Here is a 17,620-nt window from a genome sequence, read left to right as displayed (position 1 = left end):
TGTTCTTAATCACTTTGTCTTACATAAAACTCCAAGAGACTGTTTCTCCTTCCTTTCTCCCTGCATTTACCGAAGGAAACCACACTGCACTGGATCTGAGGTCATGAAACTCATCTTACTGACCTCTGTTCGGCGGGGGGGCGGGGTGAGGCTGAGAGCAAGTAAAACGTCTGGCTGTATAAAAAAGGAAAGAGAAAATCTAGCTAGTGCTAATCTCAGTGAGAAACTTTAGAAGGCCTACAGTTTAAATAAAAACATCTTATATAATCATAACATAAGGGAAAAAATACTAGGTTGAGTCTGGATGTGAGTTCTAATCCTCAGCGGTAACCTTGAGCATTTAGGAGAGCTGCCTCAACTTTTCAGGTCACAGAGTTTTTATCACCAAAAGACGAAATTAGATGAGATAACCTTTAGTGTTTCTGTCAACTCTAGAAACATATTTGATCTACTAATACACTTGCTTACATTTTATCTTCAATTTCATGTTACTTTTAAAATACGGTTTTGAAGTCCTCTAAGAGGAACAGTAATGTGCTAGGGAGTTGAAATTAAACAAGTGGGGCGCCTGAGTGGCTCAGTCAGTTCAGCCCCCGCCCGACTTTGACTCAGGTCATGATCTCACGGTCTGTGGGTTCGAGGCCCATGTCAAGCTCTGTGCTGTCAGCTCAGAGCCTGGAGCCTGCTTTGGATTCTGTGTCTCCCTCTCTCTCTCTGCCCCTCCCCTGTTCTCTCTCTCTCTCTCTCTCAAAAATAAACATTAAAAATTTTTTAAAAAGAAATTAATCAAGGATATATATAGAACAGAATCCCAAATGATATTCTCCTCCCCTCCCCTGCTTACACTCTCTGTCTCTCAAAAATAAATAAACATTAAAATTTTTAAAAAAGAAATTAATCAAGAATTTATATAGAACAGAATCCCAAAGGATATTCAGACCAATATCTCTTACTTTTTAACTGAAAAATACCTTCTTCTTTCTCTAACTGAAATTTTTCTCCAAAATAAGAGAAAGCCACTGGAAGGGTGGCCAGGTGATGTCACCTGATTGGAAGCCAAGTGACTTAATGCCATGGATACCCTCTGTCCCTAGGACATTCAGGCTCATCAGACCTCGGGAGTTCAGCCTCTCTGCTAGACTGGTCCCAATTTCCGTTATTCTTGGTGGCTTATGTAAGGGAGGAAACAATCTTCCTCTGCCCCCTTAGGGTAGGGGGTCTATAATCAGACTGACAAAAGACAGATTAACAGGAGAAAAGGCAGACACATTACACTTGTTGATAATTTAATTTTTCCCCATGAGTGGAGGCCTGCACAGAGATGGAGACCCAGAGAAGGGGTCCAGTTAGGGAGTGGGGGCATATATACCACTGTAACAAAGACAGTTAAGTCATGGAGAAGTGACCAGACCAAGGAAATGGGGTTTGGGCATCCAGGAGCAGACGCTGTGGGAAAGGAACTATACGGGGATACTAATGGAAGCTGAGGGTTATTCAGTGAGACGGTTTATGCAGAGGCATCCTGGGACCACCGCCATCTCTGGTGATAAAGGCGGTCCTCCCTTCCTGGTTTGAGACAGGGGCACCCCTTCCCAAGGCAGATTCACTCCCTGTTCTTGTGTGGAAGGAGATGGCAGGGCTTCCCGTGTCTACTGTTTCTTTTTTTTTTTTTTTTTTTTCTCAAGTTTACTTATTTTGAGAGACAGAGAGAAAACGAGCAAGGGAAGGGCAGAGAGAGGGAGACAGAGAAGCCCAAGCAGGCTCCATGCTGTCAGCACAGAGCCCGATGCAGGGCTCGAACCCACAAACTTCGAGATCATGACTTGAGCCAAGATGAAGAGTCGAACGCTTAACTGACTGAGCCCCCCAGGCGCCCCGTGTCTGCTGGTTCTTAGTTCCTTCGGCTCAATATAACCTTTATGGCAAAGTGGCATATTTGGGGGTGGCATACTCTGATTACATATTCAATTGTAACAAATATGAGAACTGAGATTTCAACAGCGCTGTCTAGAACTTTCTTACGACGATAGAAATATTTCCATGTCTGTGCTGTCCAACATGGTAGCCACTAGCCACATGTGACTATTGAGGATAAGAAATGTGACCAGTGCAAGTGAAGGGCTGAATTTTTTTAATAATTTTTTTTAATGTTTATTTATTTTTGAGAGAGAGAGAAAGCAGAGAGGTACAGAGAGAGAGGGAGACCCAGAATCCGAAGCAGGCTCCAGGCTCCGAGCTGTCAGCACAGAGCCCGACATGGGGCTCGAACTCTCGAACGGTGACATCGTGACCTGAGCTGAAGTGGGGCCCTTTTCCGACGGAGCCACCCAAACAGAGGAGATGAATTTTAAATGTGAACCCACTCAGATATGCGCATGTGGCTAGCAGCTTCCGGGGACAGCAGAGCTCCAGGATACTGAGAACATAATCCATCAGAAAAGACCAGGTTAGCTTTTAGCAAGAGGAGTTTGACGGCGAGCCTTATCGCGCACTGTACCCAGCACTCCGGGTCACATTCCATTCTGGGATGTTTGCTTTTTCTTTACTTTAGTATTTACCCAGAGTGCCCTCTACTGTCTCTGGGATGACAGTTTTGAAATGTCCTCAGTGTGAGTGCCTGAGGATGACAATCGGTTCTGTAAACCCTGCAAATCAGCCCAGAACTAACTGCTGTTACCAGCACGTCTTGTCTTTAAGTCCTGATGCTTCAAACTCGACACAAGCAGAACCTCTCCTGAAGATAAACTGGCAATGAACTCAGGAGACATAAACCATTCTGGATTCTTGATGCACCATTATTTCTGCTAAATCTTTTCTTCTTGGCCAGGATAATGTCTTTAGGCCTTGCTAGGAGCTGATGTCTAACATCTCACATTTATATTCTGTGTTACAGGGAAGATAGGCAGGGGAACCAGAACTCGATAGATCTGCGAGAGTCTGAGGCAGATATGGGCAAAACGGCGGGTGGCTTTGAGAATGAGATCCAGAAATTTAAGTCCAATCCAGGAAGCATGGAAATCCAGTGAAGAATCTTAAGGAGAATATGGGAACCTCTGTTTGGTTTGCAACATAACCATTTTATGGGTTAGAACCATTTCTCCCCGGTGATTCAGGGACAAGTAAAAACAAAAAGAGAGACAGAGACAGAGAAGCCAGGCTAGCCTCTGCTTAGGGGATATGGTACTTTCAAATTCAAACTAATAGTCGACTTAGTCAACAGCTTTACTTGGGGAGAAACAAAAAGTGACGCAAAGTTTGTGGCGGAAAATCGCTGGCTTACTTGGTGGGCCACGTGAGTCACTAGGCAGAAGTTGGAACACCTGCGTTTTCTTGCCCTCCCGTAGGAGAGGTGGAGAACAGTTAGAGAACGTGGATCGTGAGGATACAGCAATCCACGTGGGCTTAAATCACAGGGAAACAGAGAAAGCACAGAGTATAACAACACAGGTTGCCTTCGACTCAAAAAGCGGAAGGCACAAATCCAATTTAGAAGCTCACAGAGTAGGAAGGATTTACAGCTTCTGCAGAAACTAAGTGGGTTGCAGGCTTGGGGACTCGTTAAGTTTCTAACCTGAGCCATCGTGATACGGTTAATGGGTGTACGTTTAATTAGACGCTCAGGAGGCAGAATGAATGTGTCATCTCTGCGAATATGTATTGTTTATAAGCACGGGGCACTTGCGGTGTGCAGGGGGTGGGAACCTGGGCAGAACCCAGCTCCTGCCCGGACCAGTGTACAAACCCAGGCAGGGTGCCTGGTGGCTGGCCGTGGGAGGGCGAGGCAAGGCAGGAGAGGGGCACTGTTGCCAAGCCTCCCACCTCCTCCTCTCTGGCCGGCATAGACGTGATTCTGCACTTGAATCAGGAAGCTTGGCTCCGTCCCCGGTCCGGAGGTTAATCCAGGCTGATGTGACCTAAGCACAGTGGTTCCATCCCGCTAGCTGATTTTGTAAGTGAAGCAATCCTGGCCACGAAGCTGTGAGCGAGGCTTCCGGGAATAGGTTCTCTGCTCTCAGAGGGACGCGGGTGAGCGTAGGCCAGCCCATACAGGACACCTACAGCTGGAGAAGCCTTGGGAGCCTGTGCACATGTGGCCTGAACGTGAACCAACGCGTTGCGAATGGCAGGGCAGAGAGACGGGGAGAACGCGAGTCTCCCGGATTCTGCGGGAGCCGACACCCGATGGCCCTACGGGGTGAGCAGCGGTCCGGTGTGCCCAGGGGCACTCCAGACTCAGCCCTGTGGCTCCCTGCTACCTGCCCCGCATCGTACCGAGGGTGCTACATCTACTGTTTTCTTTCCTCCTCACGGCGATTTTTTTTAAGCTTTTTACTTTGAGATGTTTGTAGATTCACACATAGTTGAAAGAACTAACACAGAGAAATCCCATATAGCCTACCCAGTTTTCCCCCAGTGAGGACATCTTATGAGAGTATGGTACATCACAACCAGGAAACCACCACGGATCCGGTCAAATATAGGACAGTTCCATCACCACAAGGATGACATCATCGCCCTTGTACAGATACACCACCTGCTTCCCACCCAGCCCTCCTGAACCCCTGGTGGCCACGGATCTGTTCTCCGTCCCTATGATTGTGTCACGTCAAGAACATGGTATCAGTGAAGTCTACAGTACGTAACCTTTTGGGATTGGCTTTTTTCACCCAGGTTAATTCCCTGGAGATTCACCCAGGTTGTTGCCCATTGGTTCTTTATATTTCTGAGTGGTTTTCCGCAGTGTGGATGCATTGGAACTGGTGTGTTCATTCACTCAGTCAAGCACAATTGCATTGTTTTTAGTCGTTGGCTTTTGGGACTGACCTGATATGAACATCCACGTGCAGATGTCATTTCTCTGGGGTAAGTGCCCAGAAGTGCATTCAAGTCATACGGTGGCTGCATATTTAGGTGGCTTTTTCGTGTGTGTGTGTGTGTGTGTGTGTGTGCGTGTCCCAAGTGGCTGTGCTGGCAGTATGCCTTCTCTTCCTAACCTTTCAGAGTCTGCTGATGTTTCATGTGGAACACAAGGGTTCCAGCTGTACTAGTGGGAGTCCGCCACCTTCTGCCACGGATTTTTCTAGGCAGATGAGCGTTAGTTCCCCAGGACTGCCGTAACAATGTACACAAAGTGGCGACTTCAAACAACAGAGACCTGTATCTAATGGTTCATTCAGAGTCCAAGATCAAGGTGTCCACAGACACGTGCTCTCTCTGAAAGCTGTGGGGACATCCTTCTTCGCCTCTTCCCAGCTTCAGGTGGTTACGGGTGACCCTTGGTGTCCCTCGGTGACCCTCAGCTGGCAGCTGCCTCACCTCCATCACCTCCGTTGTCACATCATCCTCCTTGCATGTTTGAGTCATCACATGGCCCCGTTCTTCTAAGGACACCAGTCACAGCGGGTTAGGAGCCCAGGCCACCCCATTGTGACCTTGTCTCAGACTCACAAACTGCATCACAATGACCCCATTCCACATAAGGTCACATCTGAGTCACTAGGGGTTAGGACTCTAATGGATCTTTTTTTTTTTGCGGGGGAAATGCCATGTTCCTGTGGAAGAAAATGACACCCAAGCGCCAGCCAGTGGCAGAGCTGGGGTCTGAGTATGATTGGGCCACTCTGGTTACTATATCCCCATAACTGCCTGGGCTCACCCAGCTCAGCCAGCTAGTAAAAAGTATGTTAGTCCTTAAGAAAAAGGAGGTCGTAGCAGCTGTACCAATGGATCAGTACCACAGGTCATTTTTTCTTGCTTTTCGTTGCGTTTTCTACCTCTCCTTTTGCTGTTTGTTTTCTACTTAATTGTCTTCTACCTGGAAGGTCTGGCATGAATGATTTCAGATTTTTGACAATTATGGATATTTCCATCGTGATCTGTGTACAGATACATTTTGGTGAATGTTCCATTTCACATATATTTTATTTAAGTGTCCTAAAACTCCCTGAGAGGAGGTGAGCAGATACTAACTTGTCAGATGAGGAAATTAAGCATTAAACAGACTAAGAGCCTTTCCCTGGTTGAATATTTATTAAGAGAGAGAACAGAGATTTAAACCCTAACTTGCTTCATTAAAGTCCTTCTTAACTATTTACAGCAACCACCCCCCAGGAGCCGTATAGGATGGCTGAGAATCAGGGGCCATTTCATTTTTACTTTGCATTCTTTTTTTTTTTTTTTTAAGTTTAAATATTTATTCCTAGAGAGACAGAGACAACATGAATGAGGGAGGGGCAGAGAGAGAAGGAGAGAGAGAATCCCAAGCAGGCTCTGCTCTGTCAGCACAGAGCCCGCTGCCAGGTTGGAACTCAAACAACCGTGAGATCCTGACCTGAGCTGAAACCAAGACTCAGACACTTAACTGACTGAGCCCCCCAGGGGCCCCTTTACTTTGCATTCTTATGCACTATTTGATTGAAAGAAAAAAAAAAAAAACAAGTATGTATGGGTTTTGCAATTTTGTAGAGAACAATGAAATTGGGGCAGGGGTTAGGCAATCGCACTTCTGGGAATTTACCTCAAGGACTTAGTCCCACAGACTCAGAAAGAAACTCACAAGGGGATATTCGTCAAGGGTGGGGATCCAGAAGCAACGTGACCGGCGTGTGAAGGGCCTGGTACACCACACTCAGACCCCAGCACCCCTTCCTGTGATGCCACCTGTAAGGCTTCCTGGGAACGGACGTATTTGAGGGCAGAGTCGGGAAATATCTGGAAAGATCTTTCCACTACACTAAGTAACACTGGTTTATTTCTGGATAATGGAATCTCATGTATTGTTTATTTTTGCTTTGTCGTGTTTGAGGGGTCCCTGGGGGGCTCAGTCAGTTGGGCATTTGACTCTTGCCTTCGGCCAAGGTCATGATCCCAGGGTCATTAGTTCAAGTCCCGTGTCCGGCTCTGCACTGACTATGAGGAGCCTGTTTGGAACGTTCCCACCCTCTCTCTCTCTCTGCCCCTCCCCTGCTCTCTCTCTCAGAATAAATAAATAAACATTAAAAAAAAAAAAAAAAAGAAAGAAAGAAAGTGCCCCTGAAATGCAGCTGGCCCTTGTCTTCTCCGGTGGGGTGTTGGCATAGGCTAAGGCTGAGCATTTTTAATTTATGCAGCTGAAAGGAAACATGTTTATTATTATTATTTTTTAAAATTTTTTTAGTGTTTATTTATTTTTGAGACAGAGACAGAGCATGAACAGGGGAGGGTCAGAGAGAGAGGGAGACACAGAATCCAAAGCAGGCTCCAGGCTCTGAGCTGTCAGCACAGAGCCCGATGCAGTGGTCAAACCCACAGACCGTGAGATCATGACCTGAGCCGAAGTCGGACACTTAACCGACTGAGCCACCCAGGCGCCCCTGAAATCTCCATTTTTAGGTCATCAAAGCTCATGTGCTGGTTTCATATGGTTCAACATCTATTTTCTTCAAAAAAAAAAAAAATTGTTTTAGAGAGGAAGAATGTGCCCTTGTGAGTGGGGGAGGGGCAGAGAGAAAGTGGAAGAGAGAATCCCAAGTTGGCTCCACACACAGAGCAGAGCCGGTCACGGGGCTCAAATCCTTGAACCGTGAGATCATGACCTGAGCTGAAGTTGGACCCTTAACTGACTGAGCAGCTCTCCCCCTGCGTCTCCTCAACCATTATTTTTAATGGTTCCACCTTCATCAAAGAGTAGTTGTTAAGACCTGTCATGTAAGAACGGGACCGAATCCCACCATTTGAACACACTTCACGAGCCACACACCCTCCCCTTCTCCCTGCCCCCCCCCAAAGCCAGTAAATACTTGAATGATGCCAGAAAATTCAATTTCAATTAAAAGTACATACGATGAATTTTCAGCTTTCCCTTTGGTCCTTTCCATAAACTTCCACCCCGCTTTTCCCGGTTCAAATTAAGTTTAACTTTAGATTTGCTTTTTCTCTTTTCAGAAGTAATGTGCATTCATTGTAGGAGATGTGCCAAGTGGACAAAAGCACGGGGGTCCAGAAGGGTCAGCACCCCCCGCACCGTGTTCATTGCCCTCGTCTGAAAACCTCGGATCAGCCTCGTTCATACTTCCTGAAAACTACCTTGGCCTTGTAAAGAGTCCCTCATAGCTTTGCTAGATTATCGAGACCCGTGCTAATACTTACTCAGGTGGCTTGAAGTATGAATTAGTTCCTTATTCATCAAGCCTGGGTCTGCTGTAGAAGCGTGTGTCCGGTGGTACAGTAAAAATAACCGGCTCCTCTAAGGAATAAAAAGTGACTTGAAACGCAGACCTGAGCACCTTGGCTGGCTCTCAGATACCGTTCTGGATGATTAACGCCTGGGACGAGGTGGCCTGGCTCTGCTCTCCAGCCACAGAACAGTCACCAGGGCCCATGGCATCCAGGGAAACCGAGAATGGAATCAGGTGGGGGGGCGGGGGGAGAGAAGGAGCTGAGCTAATTTCTGAATGTATTTCAGGGCCACACTGTGGACAAGTTAGTGCCCGTAAATGATGAGACGCTCACGCCGGAGCTTGAGTGGCGAGGTGCCTTTCTTCAAAGCTGGCCGATCCTGGGTGCCATGGGGGCTCCCCCTGGCTCTGGTGGGTTATTGCAGTGGGGACAGTGCTGTCTTCAGATTCGTCTGCTCTGGTTGCAGACGAAAGCCACAGGAAGCATCTGGGAAATGAAAATACACTTATTCCCCTTGGGTAGTCTTAGAAAAAATGTCTTATCTCAGTCCGTTGAGGCCGCTCAGAGTCCCACACACGGGGTGGCTTACAAATTAGGCAGCTCTGCAGGCCGGAGGCAGATCAGGGTGCGGGCTGGTCTAGTGTCTGCTGAGTTGTCCTCACTGCGCCCTCTTGGGGTGGGAGCGGCAGGGGCTCTCTTGGGGTCTCCTCCCAGGGGTACTAACCCCCTTCAGGAGGGCTCTACCTCATGACCCAATCTCCTCCCAGATGCCCCCCTCCTAATCCATCATCCCCTTGGGTGCTAGGGTTTCACCGCATGCATTGGAGGGACACAGACAGACCCAGCAAGTACGCATCTTTCTCCTTAAAGATGACGCCTGCATTGTGCAACGAAGCGTGGGAATCTTGCCCGTGTCCTGCCAGGAATGCTGGACTGTGGGCCCCCTGGAGGGCCTGGGGGTCTTGTTGAGCACAACCCAGGGTGCTTTGGGCAATGCCCACGGGAGTGGGAGCTCAGCTCTGGGCTCCACTGAAGCCCTGAAGAAGGATCCTTCTGGTCACATTTGCAGGCAAGAGCTCTGCCTGGAGATAGGTAACATACAGCGGATTCAGAGAGAAGCTTCGTCTGAGAAAGCAGCTTCACCCCCGCAGGGAAGGAGACTGGCTGGCCCCAGGATGGGAAGTTGCCTTGGCAGACATTTCCACAGCGGCCACCCCTCCCATCTCCCCCTAAGAATTCAATGTCTCCCCACAGCAGCCCTGTCTGCCCCCCTCACCCTATGGTTGGCACACGGACCCTGCTCTCTCACTGCTCAGGGGCAGTGAGAGAGCTCACGTGTGCGTGACTAAACTTGCCCTCTTTTCTCCTGTCTGTTGTTAAGTGTCTGGGCCCCCGCCACTGGGTCTGCACCAGTAGAGGGAAAGCGTTTCCCCCAACGATATGAATCAAGAAGGGCAATCCTGGGGTTGGCAACACCCCCTCCATGCTGCCCCCTGAAGACAGCTGTCTGCTGCCCCATGTCTGCCCATGTGTGGGTCGTGATGGTCTCTTCCCCGGAAGGTCCAAACCTCACAGGGATGCAATTCGAGAAATTTACCAGAACCATGAAACCCTGCGATTAGACCAAGTGGTGGCTTACGGGCACCAGTCGCAGCTCTGGCTTAACGTCCTGAGATGAGGGTCACCTTCTTTTTCAGCAGGCATTATGCTCATTGTTTATTTAGTTTTTTTTTTTCAGATCTTCAGAAATTCTAGTCTTTAAGAAGGTCTGTTTTTACAAGTCTACTCTTGGCAGGATTTAGGTTTGATTCCAGAGGGGCCAATGTTCCATTCCAAGGAAAGGTAGAGAATATTGTACGTAACAGAGTTTCAGTGCACAGATAAAGACTTACGGGACACTTATCGACTGTATGGTGCGTAGGGGTGCCTGGGTGGCTCAGGTCATGATCTCGTGGTTTGTGAGTTCGAGCCCCGCGTCGGGCTCTGTGCTGACAGCTCTGAGCCTGGAGCCTGCTTTGGATTCTGTGTCTCCCTCTCTCTCTGCCCCTCCCCTGCTTGCACTCTGTCTCTCTCTCTCTCTCTCTCTCTCTCTCTCTCAAAAAAAAAAAAATGAAAAAATTAAATTAAATTAAAATAAAAAGCAAACCCACATGATGAGGAGAGAGCCCTGGGGAGGCCAAGGCATACATGGTCAGGAAAGCTACAGATTGTCAAGAGAGAAGCCAGAAACAGGGTCAAAGGCCACAAATGTATTGAGTGGCCGAAGTGACCGTGAGGTGGGTGTCCGGTGATGTGGGTGAGAGCAGTTTCGGGGCACGTGGAGGGCAGGCTTTCTGGAGGAAGTGGAACAGCTAGTGACCACGAGTCTTGTGGAGAATGAAGGAGTTTTAGCCACACAAGGGAGGAAGCCCCTTGCTCAGAAGCCTGCCCATCATGGCTCAAAATTCCAGCTGAGACTCAGTGAGGAAGAAGAAAACGAGAAACGTACAAGAGGAGAAGGGGGTAGTTCACAAGGTGGGCATAGCCATTAAAGGCCAGGAAAAGTAGTTATTTTTTAATGTTTTTATTTATTTTGAGAGAGAGAGAGGGAGGGAGAGAGCATGAGTGGGGAAGGGGCAGAGTGGGGGGAGAGAATCTCAAGCAGGCTGTCAGCACAGAGCCCAACGTGGGGCTCAATCTCAAGAACGAGGAGATCATGACCTGAGCCCAAACCAAGAGTTGGACGTTCAACCGTCTGAGCCACCCCGGCGCCCCAGGAAAAGTAGCTCTTTCGCAGAGAATTAGAAGAACAAAAAGCCGTCCCCTGGGAGACCAAAGAGGTAATCGCGGACGGGATAGCACCGTGTGGAAAAGACTTTCACGTACAGTGTCTTAGAAACATTCAGCATCCACTCAATCGGTTACTGAAAAATCAAAAGCAATGAACTTGGAGTTCCTTGTTCTCTGGGCACAGGGAAGGTCACTGTTTCACAAGAGGAAGTTGAGCCGTTAAAAGCAAAAGCTAAGCCTGCATGTCAGACAAGGGGAAGGATGAAGAGAAAATTGCACAGGTTTGGGGGGAGCTCAAAGGTCAAAGAGCAAGGGCAACACAAAACCCAGCAAAGACCCAAACCCACAACTTTCCAGAAGCCCCCTTAGCAGACGGAGTAGTTAAGTCTCTTGCGTGCATTTCCAAACATGGAGGCGAAGCTTGACCTCGGAAGCCTGAGGCCCGGGTGGGAGGGAGGACCTTTCTCTTAAGGTGTGTGCCATGTGAGTGTGAGTTTCCCCGCCGGGACGCTGCTGTCCGGGTGGCCAGGCTAGGCCTCCTGGAGGAACTTTGCTGGGGACCCCGTGCAAAAGAGGCAGGAATGCAGACAGAAGGGCTCCGATGTCCTGTGAGCTCCAGGCCCCTCAGTCCTCGTTACTCTGCACACAAGCTGGAACCGTGCGGCCCAGGGAACACCCTTCTGAGCAAACACCGCCCCGTTTTTGCACAGGGGCAGAGGATTCCTGCGGTGGCCCGCGAGCCTCCGGGCCTGGTGGGTGGAGGCCAAGGAGGCTGGGGAGATTAGCCCCAGGGCTCCCAGGAGTAGGGGTCCCAAGCCTGAGCTGCTCAGACTCACCTGGAGGCCTGGGCCCCACCCAGAGTTCCTGACCATGGGTGGGGCTGGGGCTGGAGAACTTGGGAACTTCAAGAACCACAGGCCTGGCCTGAAGAAAACCATCCCTGAGAGCGGGTTCTCAGGACTGAATAGGGAACAGCCAGATGCTAAGGACCCATGTCTTAGCAGAGAGCAGGAGAGGCGGCCCAGCTTAGGAGGACCCCAGAGAAACCGTGGGCCCAGGGAGGAAAGGGGCATCTCCGCCAGGGCCAGAGACAGAGGGGAGGGGAGAGGCTGGCACCTGACTGGGACTTCACTGCCTGAGGCCCCCCATGGCAGTGCTGGCCTCTCCCCCTCCTCTCTCTGTCCTTGAAGCCCTTCAGAGTTCTCCCCACAGACGCACATCCTCCAGGATAAGGTCCCAGACTTGAGGTCAGTCAGGAGGTGAGACACAGACAAGCTGGTCTGTTACACAGAGGAAAGGAAGGGGTCACATCTCTGCTCTCGACTTGTAGCCAAATGGCACAATGCTGCTGGCAAGGGACAGGACGGCCGGGCACGGGTTCTCCTGGGAACAGCAGCACCAGCCATGCCTGGCAGAGCCCGGCTGGCCTTGACCTCGGACCTCCGGGACTGCGAAGAGATCACTGTGTGTTGTTTAAGCCATCCAGAATGTGGCACTGGGCACAGCCGTCCGGGCAGACGAATACACCAGGGAACAATGTGTCAATGTGCTTGTCCCCAAGGAAGTTGCAGTCTGTTCTGGGGACAGAAATGTAAAGACCTGTGTTCATCATAAGACAGACAAGGGTGTCTGAGAGATGCTTAAACCAGGGTCAGGACAGAACTGATGACCCACACTCTGGGGATCCGCCTATGGAATCACCCAGATTTGGATGAAGCTGAGCTAGGGATAGACAGAATGGATGCACTGGGAGATAGCACCAAAGAGGATGCTGTGGGGCTGACCCCAGACCAGTTCCGGCATTCATGGGCAGGACCTAACTTCAGGTTTCCCCTAGAGTGTGTGACTCAGGGGTGGTGACAGCAGATGATGCAGAGGCCGGGCGGGCCATCGGGAAGACGGACTGATGGTACAGGGGACAGGATCTAAGAGGACCTGGGTGGCTCAGTCGTTAAGCGTCCAACTTCGGTTCGGGTCGTGATCTCAGGATTCGTGGGTTCGAGCCTCGCGTCAGGCTCTGTGCTGACAGCTCAGAGCCTGGAGCCTGCTTCGGATTCTGTGTCTCCCTCTCTCTCTGCCCCTCCCCCCCCCAAATAAATAAAACATTTTTAAAAATTAAAAAATATATGTATTAGAAATCTACCATTTTTGGAATTTTGTATTGGCTTCTTTTCCATTTCTACAAAATTCTTTAAATTTGTTTTGAAGTTTTTGGATAGTTTTTATGATAAACAGAAAACGAGCTGATGGAAGAAGGCATTGGTGTCAAATTAGATGAGATTCTATGTTGAAATCTAGGAAGAAGCAGGTTTGTGAGCTACAATAGCAGCCTGTATTGCTAGTTAGATCATTGCCGCTTTGGGTATTTTGTTTCACTTTCTTTAAGCTGGGAAGGCAGTTTTCAAATGTTCTCAGTCAGGTTCCCACCTCACCCCCTAACTTGTGTGCAGACGTTTATGCCGAACAAATAGTCTTTCTATGACCGTGGTTTGCCCAGCAGCCCTAGAAGGGTCCCGAGGCATTGCTTCCCCAATCCCGAATCCGGGAATCCAGCCCTGGGGTCATCCACTGATGACCAAGGGAGGGAAGAGCAGAGACTCGGGGTGGCGGGTTCTGAAACTGAAACGGAAGACCGACTCCATAAACACCCACAGTTTCCTGCCCAAGCTGGGGTGGGTTGCTGTCCCCGAGGGCCTGATTCATCATGCTGAGTGCTGTTGGTGCCGGCTGAGGAGGTGTTGGTCGAAGTGGGGGGCTCCCCCCAGGGAGGGAATAGGGATCTGACGTCTCCCATGCACCCCTGTGTACAGGATCACACGCCTCCCGGGGGCCAGGAGGTACCATGCACATTTGGTAGGTGAGAAAAGAGTGCAGGACCACTTGGAACACTTGCCCTGATTTGCTTGGTTAAAACGTAGCCAACAGGGTTCCCAATTCCATTCTCTTGTCATCTCTCCACACGCAGCTGACACCAGGCCTTCGGCAGTAAATTGAAGGGATCACGACGGATATTGAAATGGCCAGAAACTGTGCAGGAAAGATTGGTACGTTTGGTACCTACAAATAAAAGTACACGTACGTTTGGGGCGCTGGGGTGGGGGTGGGGGGCTCAATTGGCTGAGCGTCTGACTTCGGATCAGGTCATGATCTCACAATTAGTGAGTTCCAGCCCCGCTTGGTCTCTGTGCTGGCAGCTCGGAGCTCAGAGCCTGGAACCTGCTTCAGATTCTGTCTCTCTGTCTCTCTCTCTCTCTCTGTCCCTCCCACACTCACTTGCACATGCTCTCCGTCATTCTCTCAGAATAAATAAATAAACATTAAAAAAACTACCATCAACAACATTGACATGGTTGAGTTTTGTGTATGTATATATATATAAACTTTTATATTTTATATTTCATAGAAATTCATTTACAGGTATTCGCTTTACATGTTTTGTGTTTATGTGTTGGAAATTCATTTACATATGATACACATATGACTTCCAATCTTTTATTTTGAAGAATGGCAAATCTATAGTAGCACCATGATTTAAAAAAAGTGTTCACGGGTTTTTAATGGGAAATTAAGAAAAGGAAACCCACCAACGACCAGTAGATTTTTATTTATTTATTTATTTTTAAATATTTATTTCTTTTGGGGAGAGTGCAGTGGGGAAGGAGCAGAGAGTGGGGGACAGAGGATCCGAAGCCGGCTGTGCGCCGACAGCCTGTCAGTGAGGGCCCAATGCGGGGCTGGAATTCATGAACTGCGAGATCATGAACTGAGCCGAAGTCAGACACTCAACCGACCGAGCCACCCAGGTGCCCCCTGGCCATGGATTAAAAAAAAAAAGGTTATTTATTTATTTTGAGAGAGAGAGAGAGAGAGAGAGAAAGTATTTGCATGCCATGAGTGCACACGAGCCGGGGGGACAGGCAGAGAGAGAGAGGAAGAGAGAATCCCAACGAGGGGCTTAATGTCACGAGTTGTGAGATCATGACCTGAGCCCAAATCAAGAGTCAGACGCTTAACCGACTGAGACACTCGGGCTCTCTGACCAGCAGATTTTTAAATAACGATTTTGACCTTACTGATGATCAAAGAAGCACAAATGGAAATGAGACCTACTTCTACCTACCATGCTGGTAAAGATTAAGCTTTGTCACTGGATATTGGGAGGGTGTTGGACAGACAGGGGAAATATTCAGCACACACACTGCTATTCTGTGCAGAATCCCGTGCTGACATCACTACTCTCAGTGCATCTGCCCACTGAACCCCAGGGAGATTATCAGTTAGCTTTGGCAACAATCAGAGTAAAGACTACATTTCCCAGCCTTCCTTGCAGCTAGGTATGGCCACGTGACTAACTCATGGCCAATGGGATATAAGCAAAAGTATCATGTGTCACCTGTTTGACACTCTGCCTGTCCTTCCTTACTCCTGCTGCTTGGAATGTGGCTGTGATGGCTGGAGCTCCAACCGGGACTTGGAGGGTGAGAGTCGACTCTGAGCTGGCTGAGCTGTGAGCTGGAAGGAGTCCTGAGGATTTTGCAGAACAGACTGCCAGGCCAGCCCCAGATGGTCTACCTCAGAACTTTTTTGTGAAAGAAATAAATGTCTGTCTCTTTTAAACTCCAGTTATTTGGGGCTTTCTGTCCCTGTCAGTGAGAACTTCATCCTGACTGATGCAATTTACATATGCTTCACCTGGCAATTCCGGCTGCAGCAGATTAGTTTACAGAAATGACTGGACAAGTGGGCAAAACTGTCTCATACCTTAGGATGCGATGGCTCAACCCACTGTGTCCACGATAATGAGGGGTAGCATCTTCAGCGGCCGCTGGTACATGTAGAGAACACTTTACATATAAATCACTTTTGTTCTGAAGGGGAACCTGGGTCCTGTGGATGTGAACCACGGAGAAAGAAATGAATATTTTATGGCTGTGAACGTTGGGGTCCTTGCGTAGATGGCGTGGTGCAGGGCAGGACCGCCGAGTTAGACACAGCCTCTGCCACAAGCCTCTTGATTTCGGCTCAGGTCATGATCTCACAGTTCGTGGGGTCGAGCCCTGCGTCTGGGTTCTGTGCTGGCAGTGCAGAGCCTGCTTGGGATACACTGTCTCTCTCTCTCTCTCCCTCTCTCTCTGCCCCTCCCCCGATTTCTCTCTCTCTCAAATAAACTTAAAAAAAGGAAAAAGAAAATAACCAGGAGTGATGTTCACCTCTGAGAAATTTAACGATGAATTTTAGAGTGCATTGGTATTATTCTACAGCAGTGGTTCCGAACTGAAGGCCATTCTGCCCCCCAGGGGACAGCGGGCGTGGTCTGAACAGATATCTTGGTTGTCACCACGGAGAGGGTGTTAGTCCTCCCATCTGGTGGTTAGAGGCGGGGCACTGCTACCCATCACAGGACACCCCCCCCCCCCCCCCCCCCGTGCGTGCGTGTGGCCGTGCTGAGGTCAGGGATCCCTGCTCTAGACAGAGACGACTGTCGCCTGAGAGCTGATGGAGACGTGGCAGCACCCCGTTTTTCCGGATGCTTGTCCACGGCTCCTCTCTCTCCCCCTCCCATGCGCTCCTCCTGTCCCTCCTCCCCCCACTGTATCCCACGTGCAATCCACAGCAAATCCGGTAGATTCCACCTTCAAAACACACTCAGAGTGTAAACACTTTGAACATTCCTCAGTTATCATGCTAATCCCAACCACCACTGTCTCTCCCAGATGCCTCTGCCTCCACCAGGGCCACAGCCACCTCAACACAGCAGGGAAGTGACCTTGTTTCCCCTCTGCTCAGAATCCTCTGTCACCCTTTTACCTGGTACAGCGTCTAAGCCTTAGCCCTAATGATGCCCTCTAGGCCCTGGTATCCTTCTCTGCCACGCCCACCCCTAATCACAGCCCTGACGTCTAGCTCACCTCCTCTCTCTTCTTCTGGCTGCTCTAACCTCTTGTGGTCCATCAAGCCCGCCAGGTGGGTTTCTGCCCCAGGGCCTTTGTATTCCCTGCTGTCTACCTGAATCCTTCCTTCTTTCTACAGATGAATGCACCTTCAACTCTTTACCTCCTAATGCTTACAGAAACTCCATCTTGAAGACATCCTGTTTAAAATGGAACTCCCTGCGTTTACCGTCAGGCCTTGTTCTCTAGGTACCTTCCCCGTTTATTTTTTCTCCGTCTAATATTTAATCACTGTCTAAGACGGTATATATTTTGCTTGTTTATTTTGTTGGTTGCCTAGGTCGGGGCTTAGAGCTCAGTGCTACAATTCCTACCCACTGAGAGAATAAATGATAGGTAGGGTCTGTTGTTTTGTTTTGCTTTTTTTTTTTTTTTAATTTTCAGTTTATTCATTGAGAGAGAGAGAGAGAGAGAGAGAGAGAGAGAGGCAGACAGGGAGGGGCAGAGAGAGACGGAATCCCAAGCAGGCTCCGCACCGTCAGCACGGAGCCTGATGTGGGGCTTGAACTCACGAACTGCGAGACCATAACCTGAGTCGAAATCAAGAGTCGGATGCTTACCCAACTGAGCCACTCAAGCGCCCCATGTTTTGCTTTGCTTTTTAAAAAGGAAGAAAGTACTTTAAAAGATAAAATTGTGGCACGGCAAGGTACCTAGAAACACTCCCAAGTTACTTTGCAAAATCCAACGAAAGCAGCCATATTTTCTCATTTCTTTTATTTTCACTGTAGACAGTCCCAGAA

The 17,620-nt window shown here is 49.2% G+C and overlaps 1 long non-coding RNA gene across 1 annotated transcript; it reads left to right on the top strand.

Annotated features, from left to right (window-relative positions):
* Positions 1-5,338: 5,338 nt before the first annotated feature.
* On the top strand, positions 5,339-8,253 carry LOC122199606. The gene is made up of 2 exons (XR_006193589.1): positions 5,339-5,740; positions 7,924-8,253. It is a non-coding gene; the product is annotated as an uncharacterized LOC122199606 (long non-coding RNA).
* Positions 8,254-17,620: the final 9,367 nt, after the last annotated feature.

Source organism: Panthera leo, chromosome A1 (genome assembly GCF_018350215.1).
Source record: "Panthera leo isolate Ple1 chromosome A1, P.leo_Ple1_pat1.1, whole genome shotgun sequence".
Classification (NCBI taxonomy): domain Eukaryota; kingdom Metazoa; phylum Chordata; class Mammalia; order Carnivora; family Felidae; genus Panthera; species Panthera leo.
The sequence above is the reverse complement of the archived record's forward strand: the minus strand, read 5'-3'. Positions and strand labels throughout refer to the sequence as shown.